Consider the following 15895-nt stretch of genomic DNA (forward strand, 5'->3'; position numbering starts at 1 on the left):
CCCCCCTTTTTTTTTAATATTATTTTCTTTAAAAACCTTTTTCTTCATCATTTTCTTCCCCCCCCCCCCCCCCCCCTTATTATTTTTACTTTTCCCAACCCCTGTCATTTAGAAATCACATAATTAATTGAGCACATCCTGTGCCACACGGAGCTGCCACGACTTTGAAGTCCCAATAGATCATTTTATAGAGCTATGGGTACCATTTTTTCCAGTGCAGCACTAGGCGCCAGTGCGAGGGCTTGTGGAATTTAGCATATCCTACTCCAGGTATGATAAAGAAACCTTGGCACCTTCTGTTTGTTTTTACTAATTTCCTTTCCAAACTGCCTTTTCAATATAGAGGAAAGACCTCGGGACTTAAAGTTTGTTATTTTCTCTCCAAAGTTAGTCCCTGTTCCCCCTGCTCACTCCCTCCCCTTCCTTTAAACCAGACTGAACTGCTTCTTCGCTTGGTGGTAAGTTTTCTCTTTTTTTTTTTTCCTTTTCTTTTCTTCAGGAAAGTGTGGTCTGATTTAGCATCGTGTAGCTCGGAGCTGTTACTGATCCTATAGATGCAGCAAAAGCAGCCGAGGGAAAAAGACCCTGACAGGCTCTATTAACCCTTAAAATCAATAAATGATCTCATCACCTTCTCAAATACAGAAGAAGAAATAATAATGCAATAATTTACTTCAGTGGAAGAACAAGCCTTATGGGGATTGATGCTGAAATCTATCCCCAAAGACGCTGCTGCTTGCACTAATGAAGAAGGGCTGCTTTCCCACAAGGATGAAAACAAACTGCAGTGTCCCTCCGAAAGAGAGCGTGCATGTATAGACATGGAGAGCAGACATGGACAACATATTTCTGCATGTGAAGAATAGAGAGGGGGACACAGAAGATGGGTAGAAACCTACTACATCCAATGAACCCACAGGTGAAGAATAGAAGAGCCCCTTGGCAGGAGGAAGCTTTGCAGTGACACCGCTGTGCATCCTCCATATGAAAAATGGGGCTGGAAAATCCCCTGAAACTTCTTTAAAAGAGAGGCAGGAACCCCTGGGGATGGGCTGGTTGTCATTTGTTTTTACCACAATTCAAAAGGGCAAACATGGCCATTTGGAGGGGTTTGTAAGAAGGAACTTATCCAAGATCAATACCTGCAGAGTCATTATCTTCCTGTCTATAAAGGTGGACGTTCAGTCTCAGAGAGAATAATAGAAAACAAGATCTTTTGCACAGATGTATCAAGCCAGCTTCTGACATCTAATGGGAAATTACATTTCTGTGTCGTCTGTGAAATCCCGGAAATGATTTAAAATTCCTGTAGAAAAGATGTCCGTGAAAATTTGAACAGATTTAAAACTATTTCTGGGCATATTCATTAATTTTTATAGAGCTACATTTATTTCATGGCTGCGCAGGGCCTTATTCAAAATCCCATGTTGTAAATGAAAAGATTTCCGCTGATTCCAATGGGCTTTGGATTAAACAGTTAAGAAATTTCCATAAGGCTTAAAATGGGAAACAATTCATTACAAAATCCCAGAGGTTCATTTTTAAAAGCAATGTATGTATGTATGTAGCAGATATTTCTCTCTGTTATGTCTACAGGATAAAACCTGGTACATTCAGTTATCTTTTGCCCAGAGATTTCCAATTGATCAGTTCATTTGGATCTAAATAAAAGGGCAGGGAAGGTCCAATTATTGGCTATTTATATTCAATTGCTTTACAAAATTAAGTAATTAATTAATTAACATTGGATATCTCCAGTGTTTCAGCAAGAAAAGTTGAGGGGAGGTTGAGATTGGAACGGATGTACACTCAGCTTACACACTTATGGACATTGGGATGATTGGTCAACCAGTTATTCTCTGGAATTTTGTGGACTGCAGGCATGTCATCTTGACATATACGAACCTATCAATTTCAGTAACAAAACTCCACAAATCTGTCCTAGATTTGGACTCAGAACAAAACCCCTAAGTTGGTAAATTTCATATCGTTTGGGGGCTGATATTACAAGCAGTTACCCACCAACTACCTAACATGGTCTTAGCAGGACAGAATATGAAAATTAAATATATATGTGTAAGCATAAGCAGTCAGCTAGTTAAAATAGCCATTGGCTTTTATGATAATTTCTCCAACTACAGGAGTCATACAGTGCAAACCTACACGCTTTTCCATGCAAGAATCAATGTAGACAATGAAGTTGCAGAAAATGTATGAAACTGGTTTTGTTTAACTTTAGTCTTCTCAATTTACTCCCACTGCCATTGCCCTCTGGATATTTTTATGGACGTAAAAGAAAATGCTCCTTTTATACGTTAGAGTTATGCACGTGGGTGACTCATTTGGCAATATTAATAAGAAGTAGACTTGGTTTTATTTTGAAATCTCCTCAAAAATTATTCAAGTGAAAAATGGTCAAATCATAGAAAGAGGTCCTTTAGCAAATTAGGAAGGTTTTACCTTTCATACAGTGTTCCTCATTTTGTGGAATTGCAAGGTATTCTTAAAAAATCAAATAAAAAAAGAGAAGAAAATACATCATATGAGTTGCAAACAGAACCTGTCTAAAGGAAAGCCAGGCTGGGAATTCTCTGTTGTTGTTGTTACTGAGATATAGTAGCAGTTTGTGCCTGGAAAGGACTGTGTGCTCTTCAGTTTGAGACATGCTTTGTTTCAAGGTGATAACAGCATATAATGCTGTAAGGCATGACTCTCCCTCCCAAGCTGTCTGCATCTGTTCCCCACTGACTCACATGGATTCTGCAGATGTGGAGGAGCTGCCTAACTTTCACAAGGCAAAAATGAAGTCAGAAGCCTGTTTCTCATATGTTTCTGCATTTGGTCACTGTCAGCATAGTGGTAGTTCAATCTCAAACAGCTAAACAGAAAGGGCTCTGACTTGCCCTCAGATTTCTACAAAGCCAGAAGTGCCACCTGCCGGGTTCGTTTGGTTCCATAACACCACTGTAAAATGTAATAGTAACAAAATAGCAGTGAGGGAGAGGGAGGAAGGACACAAAACAGTTACAAATGTGAAACAAATAAAAACAGTTTCTAGCAAAATGGATTTCCAAATTCCACCAACGTGGCCCTCCCTTTTTCATTTCATCCACTGAATTACAAAATCACTCATTTCACAAGGCTTAGTGGGTACTTTTAACAGGCAAGTGAAAAGAAGGACACAACATGAATGAAAGCTTATTGCAAGATGACCCTGATATAGAATGTGCCCCAGCCTGACTTCCAGCACGTGGTCTGAATGGTGTCCCAAGGGTCAAAGCTGTTTTTGACCTTTTACTAGCATCTCTTCCCTACAGCAATAGAGCGTTTGATTTCTCTCCAGTGCAGCATTTTTCAAGGGTGGAAGCATCCATCTTTAATCTTCCTCGTTGTCTGTGGCTGTGTAGAATAGCACCAGCCATTATGGCCAGCAACTGCTGCTATTTGCTAGCTTTGCCTTCAACCAGCCTGTGCATATATTCACCAATAAATCCCTAGTAATTAAATTCTTCTGGGTTTGATCTTGCTCACAGGAGCAGAGTAATTTTTGTTCCCTTATGGATTAGATTATTCTGAAAGGTTACGATTCAAGCCTTTCCTTTTTCTCTGATATGATTCTTCCAGACCTTGGGACTGATAGGGCCCTGCACAGCACCAGGTCTATGTTTTCTCTGTAAATACAGCCTACAAAATTTCAACAAGTCAGCTCTTGTGTGCCACACCGAGAGATTGATGACAAACCACATTATTTTTCCCCTCCATATAACTGCCCACAATTACAACGGTACTCTCTCAAAACACTGGTTTGTTTTTGTCCAAGGAGGAAAGAGAGCAAGCACGGTCTGATATCTCAGTGCAGAGCTGGCGGCAACACTGAGAGGCATTATTTGTGGAAAATGCCCTTCTTCCCTCCCTATTTTCCTACTCATGATAAAATACTGGATCTGATTTGGCCACACGTGTTTATGCAGAGCCACTAAGTCATGAGCAAGGGGAGTCTCAATCCCAAGCCAAGGAAAGGAAGGAATCATGACTTTGCAGGACTTGCTCAGCTCCCTGGCCTGTTCTTGTGATGGGGAAGTTGCCCCTAAAGCAAGGCTGCTTGGGTCAAATCCTTATTCTTACTGCCTGCTGTAGATTAGGTTTACAACATGAGTGTCCACATTTTCTGTTTCCTGTGGGTTGGATGATGACTGACTCAGCATGAGAGTGCAATTCTGATCACAAGCAAAAAGCTTCTTATGCACAAACCCACTGCTTTGTAAATTGGCAGCACCCCACAAACTGCAAAAACAAATCAAGGAAACAAATAAAACGCTCTATTTCCAGAAAGAAAGACAACGTCATGGAGAAGTGAGACCATCGTGTTATCCTCCATCCTTTCTGAACCTAATATACAGTTCCCTTATCTTTGTCCTGGCATTCCTGCTGTGTTTTGGTTGCATCGCTTTAGACACAATATGCTGGGAAAACACTGATTGTTGGATGCTCTGATGACATTTCCAGAAATGCTGCTGTCTTCCAGATAACTGAATTCCCAGGCTCAATTGCAAGCTTATGAGCAAAAGCAGCACCTGAAAAACAAGTCGTCTTAACTTTCAAGTGAAAAATGCTTAGAGCATCAAACATATGTCAGAATCACTAATTTCTCCTGAAGCTGCTACAGGCTTATATCATCAATCATCTTGACACGCTGTGCTTGAAGCGGTGCTGAAAAGATACAAGCCATTTACTCCAACACGTTTTCTTTATCTGCATCCACCCTTAAAAACTTCCATAATAGCACTATAATCTCTGCATTCACTGTTCATTATTTACAGTATGGGTTTAACTTTAGTAGTTTGTATATGGAACGAGAATGACTAAGTCTTTCTTCATCTGGTAGCACTTCCATTCAAAACAAGGATGTGCAGCACATTCCTGAGTGATAAAGAACCCACTTGTGTTAACTTTCCACCTTTACACTTTGAAACATTCCTGCTAATTCCAGTGTTTTGGTTTGGTTTTAAGATTTCCAGCTAAACAGTGGCATTCCAAGAGTCACAGATCGTTCAGAGTACTTTGGACACAAAATAAATGCTTGAATTCTCCAACCATGGCACATCTATTACCAAGGTTTGGCCATCTCTGGAAAAAATAAATGGAGATTCAAGTGGGACAAATGTCATCAATCCAGTGTTTAAGGACCAACACAGACAATTTCTTCATTTTCTTATCACCGTAAGCATTTTTCTTATACACATTAATGTTAGGTATGCTGTACCCTAAAGCTTCTCAGTGTTTTCTGTGAGGCTGCTGTGGCTTCTAAAGCTTATGTAACTCTAACAAAGATACACAAGTTCCTCAAAGAACTATCTAAAACTCCTCTGAAATCCTAAACTGTAACTACATTGGTTGTTTGAAGCTAAATAGTTCTGAGATCTTAATCCTTCCTTGAAAACTCAGGCCCAAAATAACAAAAAATATGGAAAATGAAATAATGTCTCGAGATTTCAGTCACAGATGAACCAGAACTAAAGAGCAGCCTTCCAAATTCTCTGTGATTTTCTGGAATCACAAAATAAATTAGAGAGTATGATCTCCGAACTGAAATGTTAATGTTCATTCCCCACATTCGAGAAGAATTTAATTCTAACGAAATACTAGAAACCCAACCTTTGCTTCCAGGAGCACAATGAGTGTTGTCAGCAAATTAAGCTGCACACAGCTCCTTGAGTGAGGGATTGGGAAGCATTTTAAAGAAGTTTTGGCACCAAAGCAGGATAGAGAGAATTGGGCCAATGCCTCGAGTAGCTCTGAAAATCCCACCAGTTTTCCATGCAATTTCTGACACCTCTCTGGAAAGTCTGCACAGCTTAATCCTGGGAGCTGCAGCCCTGTGTTTGAGCTGGTTGGAATGACTTGAGAATGAAGTTAACAGAAGTGGGAACTGTCTGCAGTGAACTCCAGGAATCCTTTTGCTTTTCTAGCAAATATGTATCATTTTATTTTATTTTATTTTATTTTATTTTATTTTATTTTATTTTATTTTATTTTATTTTATTTTATTTTATTTTATTTTATTTTATTTCAAATTCTGTTTCAACAAGCAGTCAGTTGAGATTGCTGCGATCCATAAGACCATCTGTAGACACTTGGGGAGGCTTTTGGAGGGGTGACAGGTCTCAAGATGTGGCTTTTCAGAAGTGCTGAGATGGGATATAGAGGTGAAAATGAGGGGAAGAACCTACATTGTATTTCTTATCCTCAAAAAAAAAAAAAAAGAAAAAAAGAAAAAAAATGTTTAAAAAAAAAAAAAGTAGAAAGAGAGCAATAAAGTAAAAGGCATTTCCTAAAGGTAGCCATTAAATCATTCAACACACCGATCCCCTGAGAACAGAGAGGTTCCTCTTTCCTTTCCAGAATGGGTTTTTGCTAACCATTTCTCATCTAATGCTCAGTGTCTTCACCTGGCTCTCTCTGGGCATTTCCCCAGACTTCGTGCAGCAGGACAGCACTGCAGCTCTCAGAGATGGACCTGGGCTCATAGATCACTTTCAAAGAATGTTTCAATGGGTCCCCAATGATACGGACCAAGGGTTCTGTTTTGCTCGTGATAATGTGCTAATGCTCCAAGACCTGGCATAAATTTTCTCTACGTAACATCATTTGTCAAAGTCACAACATGGGGGTGGAAACTACCAAAGAAAAAAAGGAGAAGAAGAAAAGAAGAAAAGAATCCAGCAACAACAACAAAAAAATAGTCAGGAAGGGATAGAAAAGGTGCCATTCTGCTTTCTTCTCTTTCTTGTGACTTTCCCCTGCTCCTCTCCCCACTTCTCCTCTCCTCTTAATCTGTAAAACATCTGATTGCACAGAACCAGCAAACAAAGGTCTTCGTTTCTCTCTCCTATGAATGTATTTGTGGATAGAAAATCAGAGTTCACTACAGGAACCTTTGCCAGCTTTGGTTAGGAAAATACTGTGGGAGAGTTGGTCAGTTGGTGCTGATCAATACCACAGTCCTTCAGATCACTGTTATGTGAGTTTGGATGGCAGAACCCATCCTGCAATATTTTACAGAAGACCTTTGCAATTTTGAAAAGCAATTTTAATTAAAGTGTTAGTTAGTTAGGCTTTGCAGTACCTGCTAATCACCACTGGAGTCCCAGCACCAGCAAGAGAGCTTGGAAACTCAAACAGGATTCGAGTTAGCAGCCATTAAACTGCCCCTTTGTTGCATTCTGTCATTTGATCTATAGCAGTTTTTGCCTTTAAATATTATATTAAACTCTGATCACTCTCCATGCAGTGAAATGGCACAGTTCCTACTTCCAGCTCTCAAGCAGGCGCTGATGCTTTATCATCAGTGTACCCTTACAGACTGTATCTTAAAACACAGCATGAAATCGAGCCCTTTGCTGTGCTCACCGCTCACTCAAGAGCCACATCAGCTGCTGGCAGCACTCCTAGCCCTGGCATCCTTCCTCTGCAGCCTCCAGTCCAATTAGACTTTACCTCAGGTAACTCTTCAAAAGAAATTGCTAATAATCATAATGTGATGGGCGACATGTCAGGAAAAAAAGAAACTAACAGCCTTAAATCCGGTATTAACCTGCAGTGGAAAACAAGCCATGGGGTAATTCCATGAGAAGCCTTGGAAACCATACAATGGGTGGGAAGGAAGGGATGGGGAGAAGGGGAGGGCATGCCAGGATGAGAAACAAAGGGGAAGGGTCCTCACAAGGTCTGCTCCCAGCCTGGTGCTCACAGACCAAGTTTTGTTTTTGTACCTCTGCTGACAATTGCTACCTGAGGTAGGAGGGAAACATTTATGGAGGACTTTCTCTGAAGAGCAGGAGGTACATGATGCTACAACTCCTTTCTCTTTCTTTTTTAGTTTTGAGGAAAGCTTCCCCTACACACTTTCAGCGTTCCCTATTCCCTATTGAGCCCCAAGGGCTCTGGATATGGGATGTGTGGAGCAAGATGAGGCTCAGCTCCAGCATCGCCACACTCTTTGCATAAAGGATCCAAAGAGAGAGGGAAAACCGAGAGGCAAACATATGACACTCCATCTTTCTCCTACATGGGATTCCCTCCAGCTCAGCTGCACTGGGGTGGAGGTGGTGCCAACTATCTCATCCCATCCCCATCCTCGCATAACGTCTGTCCAGAGCCACTCTGCTGTGATGGATGGGACCGTATTCCATGGTAGTGCCAGTGGAAACTGGACCAAAGCTAGTCCTCATCTGGTGGCTGTTTAGCTAGCTCTTTGTTAGGAATGCTTTCTATAAACAGATTATAAGAAAAAAAAATTATGCTGGAATTACTGGGAGGAAATTGTATCATGGTAGGCCAAATTAAACTTTGTGTAATAGCTCTTCTTTATATGAGAAGAGAATAATTTCTTCAAATATATCAAGGCGTATAATTAGATACTTACAGAGTAAATTAAATACCTTTTTAGCACAAATCAGGTTGAATGCCAATTATGGCTTCCTAAAGCACAGGTACATTAAAAAAATCCACTTTGTAAATGTAACTTATCAAGATAATTTTATTAACACGTCAAATTATTATTATTTAATGTACAAATTATCTGGCATAGAGTTTTTGAGGTAGTGCAAAACCAGCAGTTTAAAAGTACTGCAGAATGCCAAACTCTGGGGAGAACCTCAACAAGTGAACGTATCTGTGCAAAGCAAATCTGTATTTTCAAAGATTGTTATCAAAATGGATGCTGACTAACAGCTTGTTTAGCCAAGAACAATATGTTTCCTTCTTACTGGGGTTCCTTATTTCACTGCGTGTTTGGCCTCCTTGTGTCATTTCCCTCACAAATTCATCATGGAGAGGTGGCAATACAATATCTTATGTACCAACAACTTTGGTTTCCAGAAGCTGGAAGCACAGACAAGTAGTTCAGAGACACTGAGCAACATTTTCAGACTGGAGCTGAAAGGGAAGAATGACGTCTGTTTATTTTCTTTAGTTGCCTCTGTTTAAATGGGAAAATACTGAAAACTGAAAAACTGGGCTGAAAACGTCACAACTCTTAAAGATAATTAAGCCATTTAGAGTCACTAAAATACTGCATACATACACATGCCTCAATAAGCATTGTAAGTAGATCTTATTTTTGTTCTGCTTCCAGACAATATTTACTGATGGTTTCTAATGTTTCAGAGCAGACCTTCACTGTACATATTTCTCATTATGGCATTCAATCCAGAACGTAAGCATATATTTCATCATTGTGCTGTAGCTATTGACCCCAAGTGATTATTTGCTTAAAGTTAAGCATGAGCTTAAGTACTCGGCTGCATTGGTGCTTACATGGACATTCCCACCAGTATAATATTCCTAACCCCTCCAGTGATTACCGAATTCCCCATAATGGGAACCCCAATATTACTAAAGGACTTTGCCAATCTTAGCCAATGTCAACAGAATGGGAGGTGCTATTTCATTAATTTCCCCTGACTGGGGACAAAAATAACTTCATATATTTCTTGGTTTTGTGTTTCAACCTCCAGGAGAACAATTTTCTTAAAAAGTAAAGAAATTGGTTATATTATACTCCAGTTGGTTACATTAAACTGTAATTTCACAAGGCATCAGTGATTCCAGAGTCTGATTTTTGACAAGAAAAAGAAAAAATGACCACACATTTGCTAACATCAATAGTCACCTTTCCTCATGCATAAAGCATACTAACACATTTTTGGCTGTCAGTATTTGAACAACAGAAAATGGGAAGGAAGAAGTATAGACATGTTTTAACTTTCTGACAAACTGTTTTGATGAACGGGGATCCCCGCACTGGCTAAAGAGTGAGGACAGAAAAATGGGTCCCTGTGGTGCAGGGCCAGATCTCCTCTAATAACAGAATGAGTGAGCAAATCAGGGGAACCACAACTTTCCTACTGTGTGAGAGACCACAAATAATGGAAGACAAACAGATACGAGAAGGAGCAATTCATTTTCCATGCCCATTAAGTTTTCCAGGTAGAACTGGGTGACAATGTATTTATGATTTAGTCTCTTATGTCTCTTCAGGTCTTCCTTAAAGCAGACTGAAGATGGATTTGGGGTTTTGGTCCATTTTGTAGTGCATTCAGCCCACGTTTGATAAGGAGCTAAAATGAACTCTTGTAAATCTTTCTGCAGCCATGTAAAGCAGGACTCCATTACAAATTTGTAGCTACCCAAATGGCAAAAATCCCTGTATAATAAAGGCCATGTGCATGACTTCTGAAACTACTGCAGCAAACAGCTTCCCTTTTTTATCTACATTTTATTGTTATGGTTGTTTTTATACTGCACTATCAGTAAAAACACGGCATGATGACATATCTGAAACTGAGATTAATAACTCTGCAGCCCCTAAACACCTGAAAAGCCTCTGCTCCTCCCTTTACTGCATGCTTTGTTGTTATGAGTGCATCGCATAAAACAAGGGAGTGCAGGGAGTTGCCATGCCATGAGAGGTCAGGTGCCCATCTGTTTAAAAACAGCTCTACGGTCAAGCTTTAAACGCTTTAAAATCACGGAGTGTTGGCTGTAAGCAAATGCATTATCCAGTGTGACATCATATGAGCATACAGAGTTTTTGCTCTCTGCCCCCACTTTGCTGTGACAGCAGAGTAGTTGGAGAGCAAAGGTGATCCATGTGTTGTGTATACAGAGGAGCCGGGAGAACAGCACAGGAAGATGGGCAAAATTAATTAGCTTTTCCTAAAGGTCCTCTGACTTGGTTGGTCATTGTGTGGGTTTGTCTTTTTAATTTGCCACTACCCATTGATGCCACTGTGGGATAAAACGGAGAGTGGAAACTAAATGAATTATAGCTTATGGAATGGCTGAGTAGGTTTGGCTTTGTCCTGGAAGATGCAGCCTAAGCCTGTCGCTGTCCTGACTGGCTCAAAGCTCACCAAATCCTTGGCTGAATGTGGACTCCCATCCAAAATGCACAAGAGTACTGCAGATCTAGACTCAGGTCTGCATTTGAAGGACAGCACAGACAATGCCTTATGTGCCTTTTCCACAGTGTATATATATAAAAATATATAGATATGTATATATATATTTTAGAAAGGAAGCCTGTGGCATAGGAAAGAATTAGAAACAGGTCTCTCAAATCCCAAGTTAACCTTAACCACTGGATTATTTTTTCTCTCTTGTGTGAATACTGCCTATGCATACTGTATACAAATATGAAAGAGATTTACTGGAGAAATAACCTTAGGCACAATAATACGTGTGTGCATATGTGCACATATATATAAATATATATATTCTCAATATCAGCCTGAGAAAGCGTTGCCTCATAAAAAGTCTCTGAACAGCCAGTAAATTCTGGGCCAGATTTCAACTCATGTTCCTGAGATAAGGACCAGAGGGAGGAGGAAGAAAAAGACAGCAGCAATCCTTTTATCCTTCTGGCCACATATGGTAGGTCTATTTCTTTCAGCAGATGTGAATAAAAATAGATATATTTACAATTGCAGTTGGATACAGAGTGGAGCAGAAGCGAACACGGGGCAGCCGTTTTCATCAATGCTAATACCATAATAGTCTGGATTATGCAGTGTGCTGCTGCTATAATAACATTCGTTTGCTGTCAGCGCTCCTGTGTAAAAACAAATTAGCTGGATGATTAATGAATATCAAAAACAGCATGTGGATTCTCCTGTGATGCTTCAGCCCAGTGTGAAATCTGCTGCTGCAAGAGCTGTCTCCGCTGTTTGCATTGCAGAGTGTCTCTCTGCAGATGTGGGCATCACAGAGAAAGGTGGTTTCTAACCACAGAACCTTTTCAGATTATTTCTTCTTATAATAAGCAGTACACAGGAGGAAAAATGAGAGTCCATAAATAGGTCTTCAGGTGAGAAATACCTCTTTTGAATTGAGCCTGACCTCTACAAGGACAGCTGAACAGAAGGGAGCACTGTGACAATCCCTCCAACACACAGCCAGACAAACTCCTGCATCAGGAGAGATGAGGAGAAGTACTTCCAGGCATATCACAACACTTTACATTCTGGATGGGCTTTTGGGGGTAATTTGTGTTCAGATGAAATGAAACTATTCTAAGTTGCTGGAGTGGCTTGCGTATGCCCACATCATCCCAGGTGTGATGGCACCTAACCTCATGCTGACCTACCTGACCTGACATGTCCCCAAGCAGAAAGCAAGTGTAGCCTGGGTAGAAAACCTGCTCTGATAAGGATACAGCAATGTGGTGATAAAACCACATTTCTTCTGAGCTCAGAGCTGGCGCAGGCACCAGCAGACATTGTAATTCTTGTAGGACCTAGTCAGTCAACACTTCCACAGCAAAGAGGGGTAAAACATCTGGTGTACTGTCGTGCCGGTGCTATTTCCAGTGATTTAGTGTGTGCAGAATGACTTAATAAAATAAAAGATTACAATTAGTAATTGAATTTATGGATGCACGCAGTGGCTGAAGAGATTAATTCTGAGTTATTCCAAAAGTATCGTTCAGTTTCACAATGAATTCGTAGCGTTACATCTTACGAAACAACCAGCTGTGCAGCTCATCAGATATAACAGCGAGAACATTTGGGTCTTTCTAAAGGTCTCAGCTTGACAGTTACACTATCTCAGATGTAGGTGAGGTTTTATAAGCCTCAGAACCCCATTCTCTGCTTCATCATTACTCTCCATAGCATATTAAGGTGCAGACACGTCAGTTCAAGATGAAGTGCTCAGTGGTACAGCGAGATGCTGATCCCTCCTGCTGTACAAATGAGAGCGTGTGTCCTTTGTGACAGCAATTCTGAGGCTTAGCAATAGAGATATCTACACTGAGACTCAGCTGTGACATCTGGCAAAGACGCACACTGAAATACCCCCAAAAAAGCCCTCACCCGAGGAGCAGACAGACCACAGCATCTGTGCCCCTCTCCTTTGACATCCCCTCCTCCCCACCTTGATTGTATTTTCTTCTTTAAACTTCTACCTTTTTTACTACTTCCTAGATCACATACCTGAACGGAATCAGAGTGAAATTTGACCACAGAGAACTGGCATCCGTCATCAAAATATACCTCCAGAGATCGCCTGTTTGTTTTTCTTGCTGTCCATATGGTGCGCTGCAGCATTGTGGGTATTTTTAACCTTTTTTCACTTGCAATACCCATCCCTTTCATAGACTACACTGCACAGGGTTTCTATAGCTAATAGGTAGATGGGTGTCTCTTTCTCACCATAATTAATCAAGGTTTTAAATGACTATGAGGAAGAAGACCCACTTTGCCTCTGTGCCCTACATGGAGGTGACAGAACACCCCATACAGAAGCTGGTGTTGTGCTTCCCCAGCTTCCTTCAGTCCTGAACTCCTCTGGTCCCATTAGGTTCAGAAAGCTCCTTGGTGGCCCATTAGTACCAAACTGGGAGATTTCTATCCTGGTCAACTCCTCTTTGCCAACATATAGGAGGACAGGGAAAAATCTTTTACAAGCTGCTCTGAAACACCCAGAGAACATGTGAAAAATGAAGAGAGAAGAATACAGCCTGTTTGGGAAATCCATAGCAAAAAAAACTTGCATGTTGTGGATCGAGATGCTTCTTTCCTGTGTATGGCTACAGCAGCCTTGGATGGGCTGGAAACAGAAAGCAACCAAGCATCATCCTTTTTAAGGGACGTCAGGGAGAGGTGCTGCAGGACTTTTAGCATTTATGGGGTTAATGGTGTTTTTTGTATTATATACACACACACATGCGCGTCAAGTAGTTATATTATATAAAAAGGCTCTTTTCTCATATCCCCACAGCGTGCAATAGGACTCCACATATAGCACACCAAAAAAATAAAAAAAAAAAAATTAAAAAAAAGGCCCAACACTGCCAAAATCTACATTTTCATTTGGCAAACCAGTTAAATCTATTCATAATCTGGTGCCTGAATCAGGTTTCAGACCAGACTAGACTGCCTTGGCTCCTGGTTTTTGTTGCTCGACCCGTCTCTGACTGAATTTAGCTATGATGTTACATCTTTAGCTGTAGAAAATTTCTAATAATGGTAGCCTGTTTTATTTTGCCACTGGAGGGTACAAGTTCCAGCATTTCCGTACTGAGGTCCAATTGGAGCCAGTTTCGGACTTTTTTTTTTTGGACAGAAACCTTCCTTGTTGCTTTTCACTGTTTTCTTTTTGCCCATTTTGATTTTTTTCTTTTTCTTTTAATAATGTTCGCTCTTACAGCTTGAGAACGTAGCAAATCCACAGTGAAATGTGTGGCGGTGTCAAAAAGCCACAATAGAAGCAGTCACCTCACTGGCTGCTCACTGTGGCCAGGAGCTCCCCTCATCCCTGCCATGCTGCCCCAGAGGAGAAGGAGGAAGAGGAGGAGGGGAGGGATGAAGATGTGAGCTTCAGCAGGACATCAGGTTTTGTCTCCTGCATAGGAAATCATAGCTCAGGATTTGATGTAGATGGTGTGGAAAAGAACATGAAATGGAATTAATCACTGTCTTCAAGCAGAGGCAATCAGGCCAGCATTAATTACAGCACATTCTGAAGCCCAAACAAGCTGCACTGATCAACAGTGAGAAAGAAATGCTGAATCTCAGCCCCTGTTCTCAATTCTTATCAATGCCAATCAGCACAGCTCCACTGTGGCCAGGAGACTGCTGTCATACCTCCCTGTGGATCTCAGCTGCTTTGCTGCTATACAGACATGTTAGTGGTGATGCATTGGCACAGCTGCCCAGGGTACCGTCCCTGGTGGTGTTCTGAATTTCTTTGGAAAACCAGGTTTGCTTAATTTTAGTTCAAGCATTTTAATGACAAATAGTGCAACGAGAGGGATTAGGAAACAACTGAGCCTGTTTAGCTGTAGGACAACATGGTGAGGTCAAAGCAGATGTTGATCTGTTTTCAAGCTTTTGTTTTGCATTAAGAAGTAGTGAATATATGGCTCCAGGATGAGCACAAAGGAGTTTTCTTCCCTGGGTTTTCTGTCAATGATCAGAGGGAAGATTTGTTCATCTACAACATACTTACGCATAACTACACAACTACGCCTGAGAGAATCAACAAGAACAGGGAACGCTGATGCTTAATGGAAGGTTTGTATGGTTCCAGCGTGTTCATGTGATTAGTTTACAGAAAAGGTTTAAAGAAGTCCAGCAAGCAAAAAGCCTGAACCTATCTGGTAAAAGCAATGACCGTGGTCCTTTGGATGCTGGAGAAGGGTCAGAGAATGGCACTACAAACACAAATAGACGGACAGGTAAGAGATACAAATAGAGGGTCCTGCCAGCCATAGCACCAGGGTTGTCCCATGGGAAAGCTCTGGCAGCTCGCAGAGCCTCCTGCTCTCATACCAAGGTGATACTGATGGAGGGGACAAGGAGGGTACACAGGCCAAGGCCCGTCTGGACTACTTAGTAATCTAACTAGGGGGCCAGGAAGCTGGGCTGAGCTGGAGATGCTCCACTTCACCAAGCTTGGGTGGGTTTGTGTTAAACTGAATGTTTTTTCTCTGCCCAACCCTCATCATTACATGCTTGCATAGAAAATTAAGTTACCACACCTTTAATTAACTTGATTTCCTAATTCTGACAGAGTTCCCATTGCCTGTGATTCACTCCCTACATTTTTACACACTTTGGCTGTATAAGCTCGTGTTTGTTTGTTTGTTTTTTTGCCAGGCAGATCTCCATGGTCAAACACTGTGCTTATTCTTTTATTTTCCCTTTAGCTTGTCAAAACACAGCATGCAATAAACTAGAACCAATACTATCTTAGAGAAGGGATTCCTCCAACAACAGCACTCTGTGGGGACCTTAGTAGAAGTGAAATGTTTCCTGACTCACCTTCCTGATTGCAGCCCTCATCCCCTTCACCCGCCACAGACTTTCCCAGAAAGTGATGACATCAAACC

The sequence above is a fragment of the Coturnix japonica genome, chromosome 23 (genome assembly GCF_054131305.1).
Source record: "Coturnix japonica strain WE chromosome 23, WE-NBRP24, whole genome shotgun sequence".
NCBI classification, from domain to species: Eukaryota; Metazoa; Chordata; class Aves; order Galliformes; family Phasianidae; genus Coturnix; species Coturnix japonica.